Below are 18165 nucleotides of genomic sequence, written 5' to 3' on the forward strand. Positions count from 1 at the left end.
AGTGGCAATGTCTTTAAAGTTGTCTATTTCAAGTTCTCTCACTACATCTCAAAATACATATCATTATTAGCATTTTACTAAAAAATAGTGTGGCCTAAATTAAAAAGTCTACTAAAAACAGTAAAAATCCTACCAAAGTCAGTTTTACAGAAATTAATGTAACCCTGCACCAGCAGAAAATTCATTTCACAAATCTTTTCTTCTAAACATCTTTTCTGTGAATACGTAAATGACATAGAGATAATGTTAAACATATTACAATCTTTACATTTCAGTAGTTCCCAATTTTGTGCCTGCTTAAATGTGTTAGACTAATTAGCAGTGGACCTTAGTTGCTGGAGATTATGTAGGCTTACATCTCTGAAAGCCACAAATTGGGGAAGGTTGACATACAGATCAAAGCAGTAAGATTCTGAGCCATGGTTTGTTCAACCATAGCTAGGCTACATTGAACTCATAATATGTTAAAGCCATAAAACATTACTCCACAGAAGCTGAGTTCATGCATCATGTTTAACCATAGTATACTTTGGATTTGGCATTTTGTGTTGCCTAAAGCTACTTATAGTGTCGGCTATGTTGATAATATAATACAATTTATCTCTAATGAGGACCCAGATTGTTGGGGACGATATTCTGACTGTGTAATCAGCTTAGAGCACTATGAAATTATTAAATTATTTATTAAATTATTAATTATTAAAGTACTATGAAACGGTATATACTAAATGCTATTGCTATAAAATAACATTCTGTATGGAATCAAAGTAAAACACAAACCAACTTGAAAAAAACAATTAGAACTGTCTGTAAAAGTGATCAGATATACAAATGACATAATGTTTAGCTAGTAAAAAATTGTTAGGACATCACAGATTAGTTCAGCTTTTTTCTCATCCCACAGAAATGAATTCTCTCATTACATAGGTTAAGATGTTATACATTGTGGTAATTATTTCTAAATCACAAGTGCAAACACTTACCCTGATTGGAAAATTAGCAGATTTCAAACTCAAGTAATTTGTTCTTAATGAGGAACTTGTTGAACTGAATTTATAAATTAGCTCATTCCCTTTGCTAGATAGGTGTGTTAAGAGTTATATGTTAGTGATCAAATATTCATCCAAGTATTTTCAGCCAAAATTTTAAAAAATCAAAACTATATTTTAGTATATACTTATCTTGAATTAATTTCCATTGGCTATAAATGAACATGTGTATATGATCACATAGCATTTTCCATGACATTCTTTTTAATAATTTTGTAAAGCAGTCAAATCCAAGTAGGGCTACCAGATCTAGATGACAGTGAGATGGCAGAGAAGAGACATAAGTAAACATTAAACTCTCTGCTGTTGACTAGTGAATGTCTGCATTTTTATCTGGTAGCCCTAAGCTTTTATGAAATTGATCATATATTTAATTGAAAACAGTACAATAGAGCTACACTGCTACAGCATGATGTGAGTGCAAATATTTTCTCTTTCTATAACAGCATGTTTATTATTCTATCTTGACACAACTATTGCAAGTATGTATTTTGTTATTGTGAAACCTAAATAATGTATCATTATGAAAGCAAAGATAATAAAAGTGGCAATGAAGAGTAATGGCTAGAGCACCAAATTTTGTGAAAAATATAAAATGTACCCAGATAAAATTTATAAACTTTCTTAACAGCCCAATCATCTGTTTACTCCAGAAGATGTTTGTGTTGCTACCCAGTAAGAATCTGTATATCTACCTGATAAGATAGATGCAAAGATTCAATCAAGACCACATTATTTATTTAAAGGGCCAATGATATGTGACAACATTATCATGTGCTAGCTATGACCATTTAGAACATAGTATCATACAGGGGTGCGATTCTACCAGTTCGGTCCAGTTCTATAGAACCAGTTGTTATGGTTCCCAGTAGTTCGGAGAACCAGTAAAATGGGCCGCAGGCTGGCCCAGCCTCTCTGCCCACTCCTTTGTTTCCTGCCCAGTCAGTCCCTTATTCCGTATGCACATCACGCACATGCATGACATCGCGTGCATGTGTGACAATCATTGACGGCATTCTCCCCCTGCCCACCCCGCTCAGTCACTATACTGCATGTGCACTACATCACTTCCCATATTTTTCTGCCTGCTTCCAGCAGCAGCAGCAGCCAGCCAGCCAGCCTTATACCACCTGATCTCCCTAGGTGAGTGAGGCTCTGCAAGCCCTGGTCGCCTACATGCCACTGCTGCCGCCAGCCCCAGTTGAGTCCCGATTCCTGGGCTGGCCTAGGCCACTGCCGCCATGCCACCGCCCTTGCCCTTGCCGCCACCTCCACCACAAGCCCCGGCTGAGTCATGACTCCCAGGCTGGCCTAAGCTGCCGCCACCATGCCGCCGCCACCCTTAGCGCTCACATCCTAGCAAGTTTCCCCCCTCCCTTGCATGGCTTGCTTAGCCACCAGTGCTGTGGCTCCATGCAGCACTCATGGCCTAGCAAGCTTCTCACCCCACCCCACTTGCCTGGCTTGCTGGTGGCCGAGAGGAAGGTGAGCTAGGGCTGACCCATTGCTGCTTGCATCCCACCTGGATTCTCTGCAGGTGCTAGGCCTTGGCTGCTAGCAGGGGGTTGGAGCGACTAGGGAACACGATGCTATGCCGCCCGGGCCTGCATCACCCGTGCAGCATAGCATCAGGGAAGGCAAGCCAGGACTGAGAGCCACTGGGCTCCCAGCCAGCCCGCATCTCCACTGTGGCCCAGTAGGCAATGAGGTGCACCCTGGTGTGAAGAACAGGGCGGTGAGTCCCAGCTGCTGCTTCTTTGCCAGTCCAAACGGAGCCGGTAGCCCACGCACCATCTCCTCGCTGAAGGTCCCGGCCTCACATGTGCACACGTGAGGCCAGGACCTTCTGTGAGGAGACGGCGTGTGGACACGTCCCTGTGGCACCATGAGATGCATTGCTCTACGTATGCCTGAGAAGGAGAAGAAGACTTGGGGGAACTTTTCTGCCTCCCTTCACTTTGCTCGGCTGCTGCTCGGAAGGCAGCTGTCCCAGCCTGTCCCTTTAAGGTATTTCGATGCGGAGGGAGGGACCAAAAAGGGACAGGCAGGGCGCAGGAGCTGCCTTCCAAGTCTCACCATGTCCCCATCCCCCCCACCAAGAAGCCTCCAACCAGCACCTCTTTGCTGGCAGGAAAATCCTTCAGCTGCCACTCCCGGCTCGTTTCCGGCCAGCAAAGAAGTGGCAAAAAGACGCGGTGTCTGGAGGCTTCTTGCAGTGAAAATTACCAACCTCTGGCTTTGCTTCTCCAATGCGCCCCCGCCGCTTAGCCGAACTCCTGTCCCTGGGAGTCAAAGCGCTGAAGCACAAGCGGTGCAGGAAATTTTGGCTGGGCTGGGCTCTCAAGAGATGAGTGACTCCGGCTGCTTTTCTCTGCTAACAGGCAGCCAAGATATCTGCAAACTGTCGAGCACTCCTCAAGAGAGATGATTTTGCAGATAGCTTGGCCAAACGCCTGTGCAAAGGGGAGCACAACTTTGTTGCACCGTGCTAACATGGGGGGGCAGGGGGGCTTGTCCCCAAAGCAGCAGCATTGCTCCCGCGGCGCAGCCCCGAGGACGCTACTGTGAGAAGTGTATTCATTTTATGACTCAAATCTCATGATGAAAGGAATGTTTTGTTTTGAAGTAAGAAAAGGTAGTACCAAGCACTGATTAGAATGTTGACTGATCTTGGAATGTCTTTGAAGTGCTGGGAATTATCACACTTTTTGGAATGCCTTTGAAATGCTAGATACCGGGTAAGGGAAATGTCTGTTATGTGCTAGGTACCATAAAAGATAATAAAATGTAACTTGTATCCTGAAAAATAGATTGTAAATCAAGCCAGTTGTATACTGGGGGTGGGGGTAGTTTTGGGTATAAGAGTAGAGCAGAAACTTTGTCTTACGTTCTTCCCAGCTGCCAAAGGGAGGAACCCATCTGCAGATGTATATTCCAATAAAGCCTTTTTCCTTGGATCAACTTTGATTCCTGGTGGTTTTTCTTTAGCCACAATCTCACAATTTGGGGGCTCGTCCGGGATCCTCGACGGTGGTTGACTGGAAAACGGGGACCAGGTAAGAGAGTGGCCACAACCTCCCATTGAGAGGCACCTCTCCCTGAATTCGGTCAGACTCCCGAGGTAACTGGGAATCCAGACGATCCTTGGAAAAAGAACTGAGACGAAATGCCGGCTGAGAGTTTGTGAAATCGATCTGAGTTGGGGATGCCCACGCATCCTTTTGACTTCGGAGAGTCCAGGAGCGATCAGATCAGGTAAACTTTGTTCCTTTCATTTGTAGCCAAAAAGAGAGGGGTCCTTAAACTCTCTGGGAGAATCCAGCGTCTGCTGGAGGACTGGGACTGGTGAGTCAAGACTCTGGGAGTCTGGAAGAGTAGAGATGGGAAAGGGACAGAGCAAGGGTCTTGGAGACCAGGAAGAAGCCTGTCCGGGACAGGGAAAATTTGACAATGGCAGAAAACCAATTCCGGTAGATTCGCCTCTGGGACAGCTACTCTAGCAGTGGTTCTCCCCGAATCTAAAGGAATTCACCAGACGTCTCGAAAAGAAACACATGATCTATCTTTGTCGAGACCGATGGCCAAAATATCCTCTGATTGATCCTAAATTTCCATATTACTGGAGTCCTGAGGGGGGAAACCAGTACTTATTGGATGACCAAATTGCGAGACTATATTCTCCAACACAAAATGACCACTCAAATTGCATACATAGATGTATGGTTTCATGTGAAATTTGAAGGTCCCGTCCCTCCAATTGAGGGTCAATACATGTCTCAACAAGAGACAATGAGAGTGAGACGGACGATTGGCTGCAGAGTCCGCCGCCCGCAAATCCTAATTTGAATAATGTGCCAGCCAATGTTCCTATGGCACCACCGCCATTGTTGGAGGCACAACCCCCTCCTCAGCCGCCCCCCTATCCGCGGCTGAGAAAAGAAGTGGAAGGATGAAAGAGAAGTGTTCAGGATTTTCCATTCAGAGAAAAACCTGAAGTGGATGCATTTCCTCTTAGGGAAGTTCCTAATGGGGTCAATGCTGCAGGCAACCCGGTGACAATCTTTATGGCTATCCCCATAAAACTAGCTGAGTTGCGAGAATTGAAAAAGACTCTTCCAAAACTTCATGCTCATGAGGTGGCCGAACAGTTAGATCTATGGATAGGTCCGAATGATTACACGTATCAGGAGATGATGTACATTCTGGGGCATCTATTTATTCCTGAGGAGCGTGACCTCATTTGGACTTCAGCCTGGAAAGCATGGAATGCAAAAGTGAATGGACAACAAGGGGCTATACCGGCAGATCAGAAATTCCCTATAGCTGTTCCCGATTGGAATCCAAACACCCAAGAAGGTAGGGATAATATGCGGAATATGAGAGCAATGATCATGGAGGGGATAAAATTGGCAGTCTCACAAGGGAAAAATTTAACTAAAGCCTTTGAAGTAAACCAAGGCAAAGATGAATCCCCTGGAGATTATTGTACCAGACTCCGGGAAAGCCTGGTCAAGTATTCAGAAGTAGACCCTAGCACACCTGCTTTTGAAGCCATGCTGAAAATGCAGTTTGTGACTGGAGCCTGGCCAGATATCCAAAAGAAAATTCAGAAAATGGATAATTGGAGAGCTGTGGGAATGGTTGATCTCCTGAAGGCAGCCCAACAAGTTTTTGTGAACAGAGACACTGTAAAAACCAAACAGAAGTCACATTTTTTTTTGGAAATTTGCTTATCAAAAATCCCTAGTAGGAAGGACTCTGGTTTGTATTCGATCTGCTCTTTGGTGATTTCTTCCAACCAAGTTTTGATTTTCTTCCAATACTTTTGGGTTTCTGCACAAGACCACCACATATGGAAAAAGGTTCCTTCTTTTTTCCTACACTTCCAGCAATGCGGACTCATGTTGGGGTGCATCTTCGCTAACCTCGAAGGGGGGAGATGCCATCTATAAAACATTTTATAAAGATTTTCCTTGTATGCTGCCGATTTGGTAATCTTATTGTTTCTGCCCCAAACTTTCTCCCATTCCGCTAATGTGATGCTGCGCCCTATGTTCTTACTCCAAGCAATCATATTTCCTTGTACAATTTCTTCTTCTAGTTCTGTTTCTAATAAGTAGTTATAAAATTTTGTTATGTTTTTTTATTTGATCCTAATAAAATTTTATCTAACTGTTGCAGTTTATTATTAATTCCGAATTCTTTTTTGTCTTGTTTATATCTGCTTTGAATCTGAAGGTAAACCCATTGATCAATTTTATGTCCTTGCTCCTGAAGATCCAGCCTCGTTTCAAATTTCCTTGTGGGTCTAATAAGTCTTTGTATTTAATCATTTTGGTAAGCTCCAAATCGTTTGGGTGAATCATTGCCTCCATTGTTGAAATCCATACTGGTACTTTTGTATAATGTTTTTTCCTTATTTTCCTCCAAATTGTTAATAGTGCGTCTCTAATTAAATGTCTATGGAAATATTTTTGACTGGTTTTCCCTACGTCCCATAGAAAAGCGTGCCACCCCCTTTATAAATCGTGGCCTTCTAGAAATAGTATTCTTTTATTGGTTAAATTCACCCAATCCTTCAACCAAACTAACGAGGTGGCCATATGGTATAACTCCCAGTTTGGAAATGCTAACCCTCCCCTGCTCTTCATATCCTGGATTGCTTTTACATTTATTCTGGGTTTTTTCCCTTGCCAAATAAATTTCAGGGTTATTCTACTGAGTTCTTCAAAAAACTTTTTATGTAATTTAATTGGGATCGTTTGGAATAGGTACAAGAATTTAGGGAGAATGTTCATTTTAATAGTAGCAATTCGGCCTAGTAGTGAAATTTGAAGTTTCCCCCACGATTCTAAATCTTTCTTTACCTGGTGTATCAGTTTATCATAATTGTTTTCTTTAAGTGTCTTACAGTGTGGGGTTAGCCAAATTCCTAAGTATTTCACTTTCTTTGTCACTTGTATATGCATTATTTCTTCTAGTTCTATTTTCTGTTTTTCTGTTAGGTTTTTGGTCATTAATTTGGTGGGTTTTTTTGTTTATTTTAAGTCCAGCTACTGCTCCAAATTTCTCTAATTCACTCATCAATTTTGGTCCCCTGTCTTTTGGTTCTTCAATGAAGAAAATCATGTCGTCCGCAAATGCTTGCAATTTATATTCCTCTTTCTTAACTGTTAATCCCTTTATATCTGAATTCCGCCTAATTTGTGTTAATAATGTCTCTAATGCTAATATGAAGAGCAGGGGAGAGAGTGGGCAACCCTGTCTCACTCCTTTTTCTATCTTTATTGGGCGGGTGCATTCCCCATTCACTATTATATTAGCTTGTTGTGTATCATATATAGTTGTTATAATATTTTCAAATTTGGTGCCCAAATTCAAATTATAAATTTTTTGAATTAAAAATTGCCAATTTAGATTGTCGAAAGCTTTCTCTGCGTCTAGGAACATAAGTGCTACTTGTTTCTCGGGGTGAGCTTCGTAAAATTCTAGTACGTCTAATCCTATTCTTAAATTGTTCTTTATTTGCCTAGTTGGGAGAAATCCGTTTTGGTCTACATGTATATACAAATTTAAGATCCTTTTTAATCTGTTTGCTATAATAAGTGTGAATATTTTGTAATCAGTATTTAAAAGTGAAATCGGCCTGTAATTATTTATATATCTGGGATCTGTATCCTCCTTCGGGATCAGCGAGATCAACGCCCCCCTCCATGAGTCCGGCATCCTGGCTGCCAGTAAAATGTCATTAAAGACTTCCACCATAAGTGGTCCGATTTGATCTGCTATTGCCTTGTACAGCTCCCCTGGGATCCCGTCTGGGCCCGGGGTTTTATTATTTTTCTGGCTCTCTATTGCTGATTTCAATTCCGATTCAGTAATGTCTTTATTTAATAGTTCAGCCATTTCTTCCCCAATTGCCTTATCCTTTACTTCATCTAGATCAGTGATCCCCAACCTTTTTTACGCCGCGGCCCGGTACCGGCATCAGCTGGGCGCCGCGCCCGGCACTGGCATCAGCTGGGCGCCGCCATCTTTTTGAAAAGTGCTTCCGGTGACCTCACCGAGCACTTTTCATCAAAAGATGCGCTGCTTCGTGAGGTTTCGGGAGAAATGGCTTTCTACCGGAAAAGCTCACGAAGCGCTGGCGCCGCCATCTTTTTGATGAAACGTGCTTCCGGTGAGCTTTCTACCCAGAAAAGCTCACCGGAAGCACTTTTTCATCAAAAAGATGGCGCGCCAGCAAGCCAGCGCCCGGTAGGACTTGTTTCGGACCGTATCGGTCCGCGGACCGGTGGTTGGGGACCCCTGATCTAGATAATTCCTTATTCTATCTTCACTGACATCCTCTCTTTTGTATAAATCTTCAAAGTATTTATGAATGATTTCTTTTTTCTGTTCTATTTCCTGGTATGTATCTCCTTTGCTATCTATTAACTGGTATATCAATCTCTTCTCTTTCTTTTTTTTCAATTTATAAGATAGCCATCTTCCTGGCTTGTTGGCATGTTCAAAATAGATTTGTCTGGTTAAGTTCAAATTCATAGTCATTTTCTCTTGATCAATTAAATTCAGTTTGTGTTTGGCTATACTTATCTGATTTTGCAGTTTGGGTTCTTTTGGGTTATTTTGTAGAAGGGTTTCTAGCTCCTTAATTCTTTGTTGTAATTTGTTTTGTTGGGAATATTTTTCCTTGTTTCTCTTGGCGTTATAAGAGATTGTTGTGCCTCTTATAACCACCTTCATCGTATCCCAGACATTTTGTTTCGTGGTTTCTCCATTATCATTTTCTTTAATAAAAAAATTCAATTCCTCCTTTAATTTGTTAATGTATTCTTTCTCTCTTATTAATTGAGTGTTTAAGGTCCATCTTTTCTTTGGTTTTACCCTGCCCTTCCATATTACCTGTATTGGATTATGGTCTGCCCATTCATTCGGCAAAATTTCCACTTCTTTTGTCTCGTTTGCTATTTCCCCACTCATCCATGCCATATTGATCCGTGTCCATGTTTGGTGGGGATTTGAATAAAATGTAAATTGTCTTTTTTCAGGATGTAATCTTCTCCATATATCTGTCAGATTTAGCTCTTTCATCATTGCCCTACAAATCTTGGGGAGCTCTCTCTTCCCCTTTTTATTCTTCCCGGCATTACTGTGATCATTTTGGAAATCAGCAATGGAGTTGAAGTCCCCTACTATGCAAATATTTCTTTTTTGCAATTCAACCAATTTTCCATATAGGTGTTTAAAAAACTATTTTTGGTCTCCATTTGGGGCATATATTACTACTAAAAGAATTGGAATATCATTAATCCAGATCTGCAAACCCAGAGTCCTTCCTTCTAAATCCGACCATATTAGCTCAGATTTCAAATCCTCTTTCACATATACTGCGATTCCCTTCTTTTTCTCCTCATCTGCTGGTGTGGTAAATAACTTTCCTAATTTCGGGCATTCTAAATATTTTTCATCCTTCTTCTTTATATGGGTTTCTTGCAGGCACGTTATATCTGCATTATGTTTAATTAATTTAGATAATATCCTTTTTCTCTTAATTGTTGAATTTAAACCATTTATGTTTATTGATAGTAATTTTTTTTCTTCTCCCATCTATTTAGTTTTGTTTTGCTCTTTGTCGTGTAACAATTCCTCTCTCTTCTTGCGATTGTGTTGATGTAGTTCCTTCTGTCTTTTGTTGTGTATAGGTATTTTCTTGGTTTCCTACCGTTCCAGTTCTATTTTTATGTCCACTGTATTCTTCTTGAAACTTTGTGTCCAATTCCTCCCTACTACTTTGCTCCTGTGGGCCCACCATCCGTTCGTAAAAATCCTGGGCTTTTCCATAGTATCTATTTTGATTTTCCTCTCTTTCCACGACACTAACATTCCTTCTGGAATAAGCCATTTAAATGTGATTCTTTTTTGATTTAAATATGCTGCCAGAAATTTATAGTCACGCCTTTGTTCCCTTATTCTCCTCGGTATCTGTTTAAGAATCACAATTTCTTTCTCTTTGTAGGTTATTGTTTTATCTCTTGAGGTTCTATATATCATGTCTCGAACACATCTTCTAGTGAATCGTATGTGTACTTCCCTGGAACATTTGTGGCGTCTTGCATAGTTTGTATTGACCCGGTAGACTTCATCAAACTCTTTTTGAATTTCATCTTTATCCATCTTCAATAAACCGGCCAGTATTTCTGCCATCAAGTATTCCAGGTCTTCTTCTTTTGATTCTGCCACATTTTGGAATCTTAGGTAAGTTGCTGCCTTGTCCATTTCTAGGAGGACAAGGGAGTCCTCCATTTCTTTGCTCATGCTTTTGAGATCTTCATCCACCCTTTCTAATTCCCTTTCCGTTCGTTCGGTTCTTTTCTCTACTTCTTTTATTATAACTTCGTTTTTCTCCAAGGCCTGCTGCAACACCCCCCACTTTATCCTCTACTTTGGAAATGTCCGCTTTCATTTCTGTCTTTAGTTTCCCCATTTCTTTCTTCAATTCATTGATATCTGCCCTTGTTTCACTGTGGTTTTTAATAATTGTTTCTTGCAATCTTGTCAATGAGTCCTGTAAAGTTAGGAACATTGCTTGGATATTCGCATTCGAGATGCTAGTTGACTTCTCTGTTGGTAGTGTTTCCTCTATTGTTTTTTGTGCCATGGGTGAAGTTGTTGCCAAAGTGGTCGTTATTGTGGGATTAACCTTCCTACCAGATTTCAGAGCAGTGGTAGTTGTAGTAGTCATTTCCTTTAAAATTTGTTTTTGTTGTTGTACAATACTAAATATATTATTCCAAATTGGCATTCAGTATTCTTAGTTCTGTAACTAAAATTGACCAAGATCTATCAATCTATTAAGTAGCTATATTCTTAACTAATTAGTAAAGTGTATATATTTTTCTCTAGTTTAACTTCAATATAAAGTAACCTTAACTACAAAATATATTACATTCACAGATAAACCCACACAATGAAATATAATATTGGTCTAGAGAGCTCTAAGATTGTTAAATAACTAATGCTTAATATTCTTACTGTCTCCCCTATATTCCCATTCAAATTATAACAATCTCTATTAATAATAACTTAACTAAATTAATTAATCCAATATTTTAACACTCTAATATTTCTTTACTAAATGTACATATTTATCAAGAGGAAATCAGAGGAAAAAAAAAGCAAGCATATTTCAACATAGCATACCGTCAACAAGTAAGAAAGAAGAGAGGCTATTTTAGTAAGTATGTACACACAGAAAAGGGTAGAGGAAAAGAAAAAGAAAATTCCAAAGACAAGAGTTTTTGTTTCCGCTTTTCACTTTGGAAGCTTCCACTTCGAGCACACCGGAAATGGCAAATGAAGATTTGCTGAGTAACAGCTGCCAGTAAGCAATGTTCCCACTCGTTTAAAGACTTCCTCTTTTACTTATATTTTAGTGTTCTTTAAATCAATTGTTCTGATCTCCTTCGAATAGAAAAGGAACTGTCTCCTCTGCTAGGACCGGTTCTCAATTTTCCCAGAGTTTATAGATTAGATTGTGTCCCTTCAGACAGTTAGATCTGTTACTTTGTTGTAGCCACTTCAGCGTTCTGGATACCGCTTATCGCGCTGCTCTGTCTTTTCCCCCGATTGGCTTCGTTCTGCTTCTGGCTCCGATTTCATAGCTTCAATCCAAATGTTAGTGATAATAGAGTCTTTTTAATCCCCCCCCCCCCGTGCTGGTCTTCAGACTTCCAAAATTCTCTTTACTTCTTTTTTATTTTCGACTCTCTTCTGCCTGCCAAGCTCTTTCACTTTCACTAGACCAATTCTTTTGTAGCCGCTTTCTCTTAGAGCTCACAGCAGGCATTCGCACAGTATTTAACAGCCTGAAATCAGTCTATTGTCAGTCAAATATCTTCTCTGCCACTGTCTTTAACCACGACTCTCTTTCCCCAAGAGCTTGCAAACTTTCACTCACTCTTTTCTTCCCATCGGTGGCAATCCGGACTTCGGAGCCTCCATTGTTAGGAGGCTGTTCTTGATCATTGGGCTCTGGAGGGCTTCCTCTTTGTTGCAGGGGGGTTGCTTTCCCCACACTGCAGCCCGAGGTTCCCCCACACCGGCACGGGTCTCTCCAAGACTCGAGCACCCCGAAAGATCGCACCAAACTCAAGAAAAGGGAGGCTAGAATCACGAGCGGATTTCTGCCCCTCTGACCGTCCTTGCCTTGCCAACAATACACATTTTAACAGCGGCCAGATTAGCCTTCGCTCAACTCTGGAAACAACATCAAATTCCATCAGAAGAAATGATTATTGAAAAAATCTCAAAATGTGCAGAAATGGATAAATTGACTTTGGCGCTAAAAAACAAAGACACTTCACTATACTACGATAGCTGGAATTGTTGGTATAATTGGATTGACCAAAGATATATTATATATCATAAGGCATAAAAGAAAAGTATCAACCCATAATAACGAGGTAGCAATATAAGTTAAAAACAGGTGTGGTTATATGACACAAGTTAAGGTTATGAAAACAAAAGAAGATCTTGCAAACTGTTAAAATAAGAATACTTTTTATCTTGTAACCTCTTTCTTTCTTTCTTCCCCCTTTCTTTTTCTTTCTTTTCTCAAAATTCTTTCCTTCTCTTCCTCTTCTCTCTTCTTTCTTTTTCTTTCTTTTGCTTATTTGTGTATGTATTGTGACTGGTTTTAATTGTAAAAATTAATAAACTATATTTATAAAAAAATTTAAAAAAACAGAAGTCACAGATGATGGTTGCAGCTGTACAGGCTGCAGCGAAAAATGAGATGAAGAAAAGTGGGGACTTTGGGAAGGGTCCAATTGGAGAAAGAAGAGAGAATTTTGGGGGATACAATCAGGGAAGTTTTCGGGGCAGAGGAAGAGGTTCCAGAGGAGGAGGCATGGGAATGAGACAGCCTGGAATGGATAGGAGTTGCTTCAGGTGTGGGAAGGAAGGTCACTTTGCGCGCGAGTGTCCTACCAACCGAGAAGAGAGGAGTTATGCATTGTATGATGATTAGGGCTTTTCCAGCTCCTTTAAGAGGACCTGCGGGGAGCCATTGGTAAACATTTTAGTGGGTCCTAACCGTCAGGAGCGGCTGTTCCTGATAGACACTGTGTGTGACCTGGTAGAGGGTGCACATAGATCCAAGAAAGTGATAAAAGTAGTTGGAGTGAGTGGAAAATCACAGGATGTGAGTGTGTTTGAACAAATTAGACTGGAGATGAATGAAGTGGTGACTGAAGCTGAAGTGTTGTATATTCCTGATTCTGGAGTGAATTTGCTGGGGAGAGATTTGTTGCCTGCGTTCGGTATCCAGCTGTGGAATACTGGGAAGGGAGTAAGGATGTGTAAGATGACTGTGGAAGATGAGAGAGCAATTTCAGATGAGGTCTGGGCAGGAGGGGAGAAGCCCAGTGGTTCCTGACCCCTATACTATCTTGGGACGAATCCCTCCCAAAGACAAATGGTTTACTGTGATAGATCTGAAGGATGCCTTCTGGGCATGCCCCCTTGAGGAGGGAAGTAGAGACCTGTTTGCATTTGAATGGGATGATCCTGAGACTGGGAGAAAACAGCAATTAAGGTGGACAGTACTTCCCCAGGGTTATACTGAGAGCCCTTTGTTGTTTGGACAAGCTTTGGAAGAAAAGTTAGTGTCTTTTGAGAAAGAGAAGGGGATCACATTGATTCAATATGTGGATGATTTGTTGCTGACTGGGGAGTAAGAAAAAGAGGTTAGAGCAGCATCTGTGGCTTTGCTAAATTGGCTGAAGGAGCAAGGATTGACAGTTTCAAGGGAAAAGATCCAGTTTGTGGAAAAGAAGGTGAAATATTTAGGGCATTATATTCAGCAGGGGGTAAGGTCCTTGGATCCTGAAAGGGTGAAAGGGATCATGAGCCTGGCTCCCCCCAGAAACAAGACAGAAGTCAGGAAAGCCCTTGGATTGTTGGGGTATTGCAGAGTTTGGGTGGACCAATACACTGTTAGCCCAATTCTTGCACAGGAAGCTGGTAGGAAAAGGAGAGAGTATAGAATGGTTAGAGGGAGATGATGAGAGATGGGAAGTTTTGAAGAAGGCATTGTCATCCGCACCGGTTTTGGCTTTGCCCAATTTGAAGCTCCCATTTCATCTGTATGTGTCAGCAGCTCAGGGAACGGCACTAGGAGTGTTGGAACAGAAGTGGGGGGGCAATACCAGTCCATCGCTTTTCTGAGCAAAACTCTGGAGCCGGTGGTGAGAGGATGGCCGGTGTGTGTGCAGGCTGTGGCTGCTACAGCTATGTTGGTGGTAGAGAGCAAGAAGTTAACCTTTGGGGAGCCCTTGTGGTGCATTCACCTCATCAGGTCACTTCTGTGCTAAGTCAGTTGGCAACAACTTGGATGACAGAGGGGCGGATTCTCAAATATGAAACCATTTTGAGAACCAGCCCTGATGTAGTGATTGGGACAGACAGGAATTTGAATCCAGCAGAATTTTTAGAAGGGAGAAGACAGGAGTGGGAAGCTGAGGACCATGATTGTTTGTTGCAAGTAGATCTGATGACAAAGGTGAGGGAGGATCTGGAAGAGACTCCTCTGAAGGAAGGGGAAAGGTGGTTTGTGGATGGATCAAGCAGGGTTGAGGAAGGAAAGAGGAAGTCAGGATTTGCAGTTGTGACAGGAGAAGGGGAGGTCATAGAAAAGGGCTCCCTTCCTTCTTCATGGTCTGTGCAAAAATGTGAGTTGTTTGCTTTGAAGAGGGCCTTGGAGTTGGCTGAAGGGATTGATGTGACAATCTGGACTGATTCCAAATATGCCTGGGGTGTAGTCCATACTTTTGGTAAGATCTGGCAGGAAAGGGGTTTTATCAAGGCTGATGGGAAACAAGTTGAACAATTACAGCTTGTGGAACAAGCCTTGGAGGCCCTGCAACTGCCAAATCAAGTGGCAATAGTACATGTGAATGCTCATCAGAAAGGAAGCACCCCAGAGGTAGTTGGGAACAGGTGGGCAGACAAGTGGGCGAAAGAAGCTGCAGGGGAAATAGAGCTGGTAATGGCATCAATTCCCTTGCTAGAAATGGAAGAGGATGAGGATTGGAAACCTGAGGGAAAAGAGAAAGATGATTTGGAAAAAGAAGGGTGTGTGCAAACTGAGAATGGGTGGAGAACATCAGAGGGGGTGAGAGTGGTCCCTGTGAATACAATGAGAAGAATTCTGGAAAAGGTACATGAGGGAGGGCATTGGGGTACAGAAGCACTGGTAACAGCTGTGAAGCCACATTTTTGGAGTCCAAAGATGTGGACGCTAGCCCAGAGCATCTGTTGGAAATGCTTGATATGTTTGAAAGTAAACAAGAAAGCAGCAAGGAAAAAAGAAATGGGAGGGCGACCCCTAGTGGGCTGGCCTTTCCAGAGAGCACAGATTGATTTCACCGAATTACCAGAGAAGGGGGGGGTTGGAAATACTTGTTTGTGAACTTATCTTTGGCACTGCTCAGAATCAGAACATGTCCAAGGAAAGACACTGGGGTCTCTCCATTCGAGATGCTAATGGGGTGACCCTACTTGGCAAAAATAGGGAATCCAATTCCTGAATTTAAAGATTTGTTCTTGAGAAAATATTTGCAGACACTGTCCAGGTCTTTGCTTTCTCTACATAAACAGGGACTATTGGTGCAACCTACCACCTTTGGCTGGCAGTCAACATCCTCATGAAGTTGGAGACTGGATCCTGATAAAGACTTGGAAGAGCGAGAAGCTGCAGCCCAGCTGGGAAGGCCCGTACCAGGTGCTGTTGACAATTGAATCTGCAGTTCGCACTCGGGAAGGAGGCTGGACGCATTACAGCAGAGTCAAGAAGGCACCGGAACCTGAGAAACCTTGGAAGGCCATTCCAGTGGACGGTCAGCCATTGAAGTTAACTTTGAAGCGGTAACATGCAGCTGATTTGCCTAGTGACTATTTACTTACTCATGGACAGGATAGGAGGACAGACTGAGATAAAGACAAGAGCTAAGACTGAGGGACAATGTGATCAATGCATAAAAACAACGAAAACAGGGACACAAGTGACAAAGACTCTAATTTTCCATACTCAACTGAGTTGCAGGATAAGAGACACCGGGACTTGTATCTACAATGGGACATCTTACTCCATTTGAAATCGCTTGGCTCTGGATTATTTGCTTGCTAAGGAGGGAGGAGTATGTGGGAAATTTAATTTAACCAACTGCTGCATTGAAATTGATGAGAGTGGAAAGGTGATCCAGGAGATAGCAGACCGAATGGTAAAAGTAGCCCATGTACCAGTTCAGACTTGAGAAGGATTCAATATGGGGAATCTGTTTGGATCCTAGTTTCCTAAGCTTCCAGGGTTACAAGCCATAGTAGCACTCATTGGTATCATTGCAGCCGGATGTGTAATACTACCATGTGTTCTTCCTATATTTATCTGCACGATAACTAGCACTCTCTCCCTGATAGCCAAAAGGCAGGTTGCTGAACAAATGATGGTATTAAGACAACAATATGACCCATTGGAGTATCTGAAGGAATCTCCTGAAGAAGGATGGAAGACAGCAGACTTGTTATTAACTGAGTTTGAGTCAAAGATGGAACAAGAACAGGGGGGATTGTGAGAAGTGTATTCATTTTATGACTCAAATCTCATGATGAAAGGAATGTTTTCTTTTGAAGTAAGAAAAGGCAGTACCAAGCACTGATTAGAATGTTGACTGATCTTGGAATGTCTTTGAAGTGCTGGGAATTATCACACTTTTTGGAATGCCTTTGAAATGCTAGATACCGGGTAAGGGAAATGTCTGTTATGTGCTAGGTACCATAAAAGATAATAAAATGTAACTTGTATCCTGAAAAATAGATTGTAAATCAAGCCATTTGTATACTGGGGGTGGGGGTAGTTTTGGGTATAAGAGTAGAGCAGAAACTTTGTCTTACGTTCTTCCCAGTTGCCAAAGGGAGGAACCCATCTGCAGATGTATATTCCAATAAAGCCTTTTTCCTTGGATCAACTTTGAATCCTGGTGGTTTTTCTTTAGCCACAATCTCACACTACCCTTGCTTGCACCTGTCACCAAAGCATGGCAGCCAGAGAAGCACTCTATCCAGACGCGCTGAACTTCCAATTGGCACTGGAGGCAGCGCTGGAAGGAAAGAGGCGGCGCCTGAAGGGACTTCCACAAGGGGGAAGGAAACCCTCCCTCTGCTGCCGCTGCTGCTTTTGCCCCGTCTCTTAAACCCTGCCGGCTCCCGGGTGTCCTGTTTGCAGTTCTGCCTGAGGACGCACCCCTGCCCCCCATTATGTGTCTATCAGGAGTGCCCGAACCTGGCTTCTGGAGTCCTTTGGGGCACCGGGTATAAAACCGCATTCGGCTGGCCACTCCTTTGTCTGAAGGGGAGGTTCCTGGTTCCTTGTATTGCCATGTTTTTTTTCCTCCCATGGATGGTGGAGGAATCGATAGTTTCATGTATTTGTGGTGTGGATCCCTGCCACAAAATCTGAGCCTTTTGGCAAGGCTTCTTTTATTTTATGTTACCGGCCCATTGCAGGCTGATAGTTAAGGTAGAGAGGTTGTTGAGAGAAGGAGAAATTGAAATATAATGGGAAAATAGTTCTGTTTTATTATACTGGTTGCAGAGTGGCTTCTGATAATCATGAAAAGCAAAACAATCAAGGTGACAGTATTTAATACTTGAGGCAATAAGCAGTAGAAATTCAACAATACAGAATGAACCATTTTATGTGACACCTCACTGTTGATACTTAGAGAGAGACAATTTTGCAGATATCTTGGCCGCCTGTTAGCAGAGAGAAGCAGCCAGAGTCATCTCTTGAGAGCCCGGCCAAAATTACCTGCGCCACAGTCAGTCAAAATTCAAATTAGTGGTTCCCGGGATTTAAAAGTATGAGTTGGTGGTCCCTAAGGTAAAAAAGGCTGGTGACCCCTGGGTTAGGGAAGGGATAGAGAGAGAGGGAAAGAGAGAAAAAGAGAGAGAGAAAGAGAGGGAGAAAGAGGGAAAGAGAAAGAGGGAGGTAGAGAAAGAGAGAGAAGGAAGAGACAAGAAAGAAAAAAGGGAAAGAAAGAAAAAGGAAAAGAGA

At 42.1% G+C, this 18165-nt stretch overlaps 3 long non-coding RNA genes across 3 annotated transcripts; all 3 read left to right on the forward strand.

Moving 5' to 3' along the window:
* The first annotated feature begins 3703 nt into the window (after window positions 1-3703).
* On the forward strand, window positions 3704-4391 carry LOC148130520 (uncharacterized). Its single transcript, XR_015749843.1, has 2 exons — window positions 3704-4105; window positions 4331-4391. It is a non-coding gene; the product is annotated as an uncharacterized LOC148130520 (long non-coding RNA).
* Window positions 4392-5345: 954 nt separating this feature from the next.
* LOC148130521 (uncharacterized) lies at window positions 5346-14252 on the forward strand. The gene is made up of 3 exons (XR_015749842.1): window positions 5346-5754; window positions 12802-13888; window positions 14001-14252. It is a non-coding gene; the product is annotated as an uncharacterized LOC148130521 (long non-coding RNA).
* A 1968-nt stretch (window positions 14253-16220) lies between these two features.
* On the forward strand, window positions 16221-17077 carry LOC148130522 (uncharacterized). The gene is made up of 2 exons (XR_015749844.1): window positions 16221-16854; window positions 17015-17077. It is a non-coding gene; the product is annotated as an uncharacterized LOC148130522 (long non-coding RNA).
* The last annotated feature ends 1088 nt before the right edge of the window (window positions 17078-18165 follow it).

This window comes from Notechis scutatus, chromosome 5 (genome assembly GCF_049901735.1).
Source record: "Notechis scutatus isolate UNSWTSFEM ecotype Mainland chromosome 5, rNotScu1.2, whole genome shotgun sequence".
Lineage (NCBI taxonomy): Eukaryota > Metazoa > Chordata > Lepidosauria > Squamata > Elapidae > Notechis > Notechis scutatus.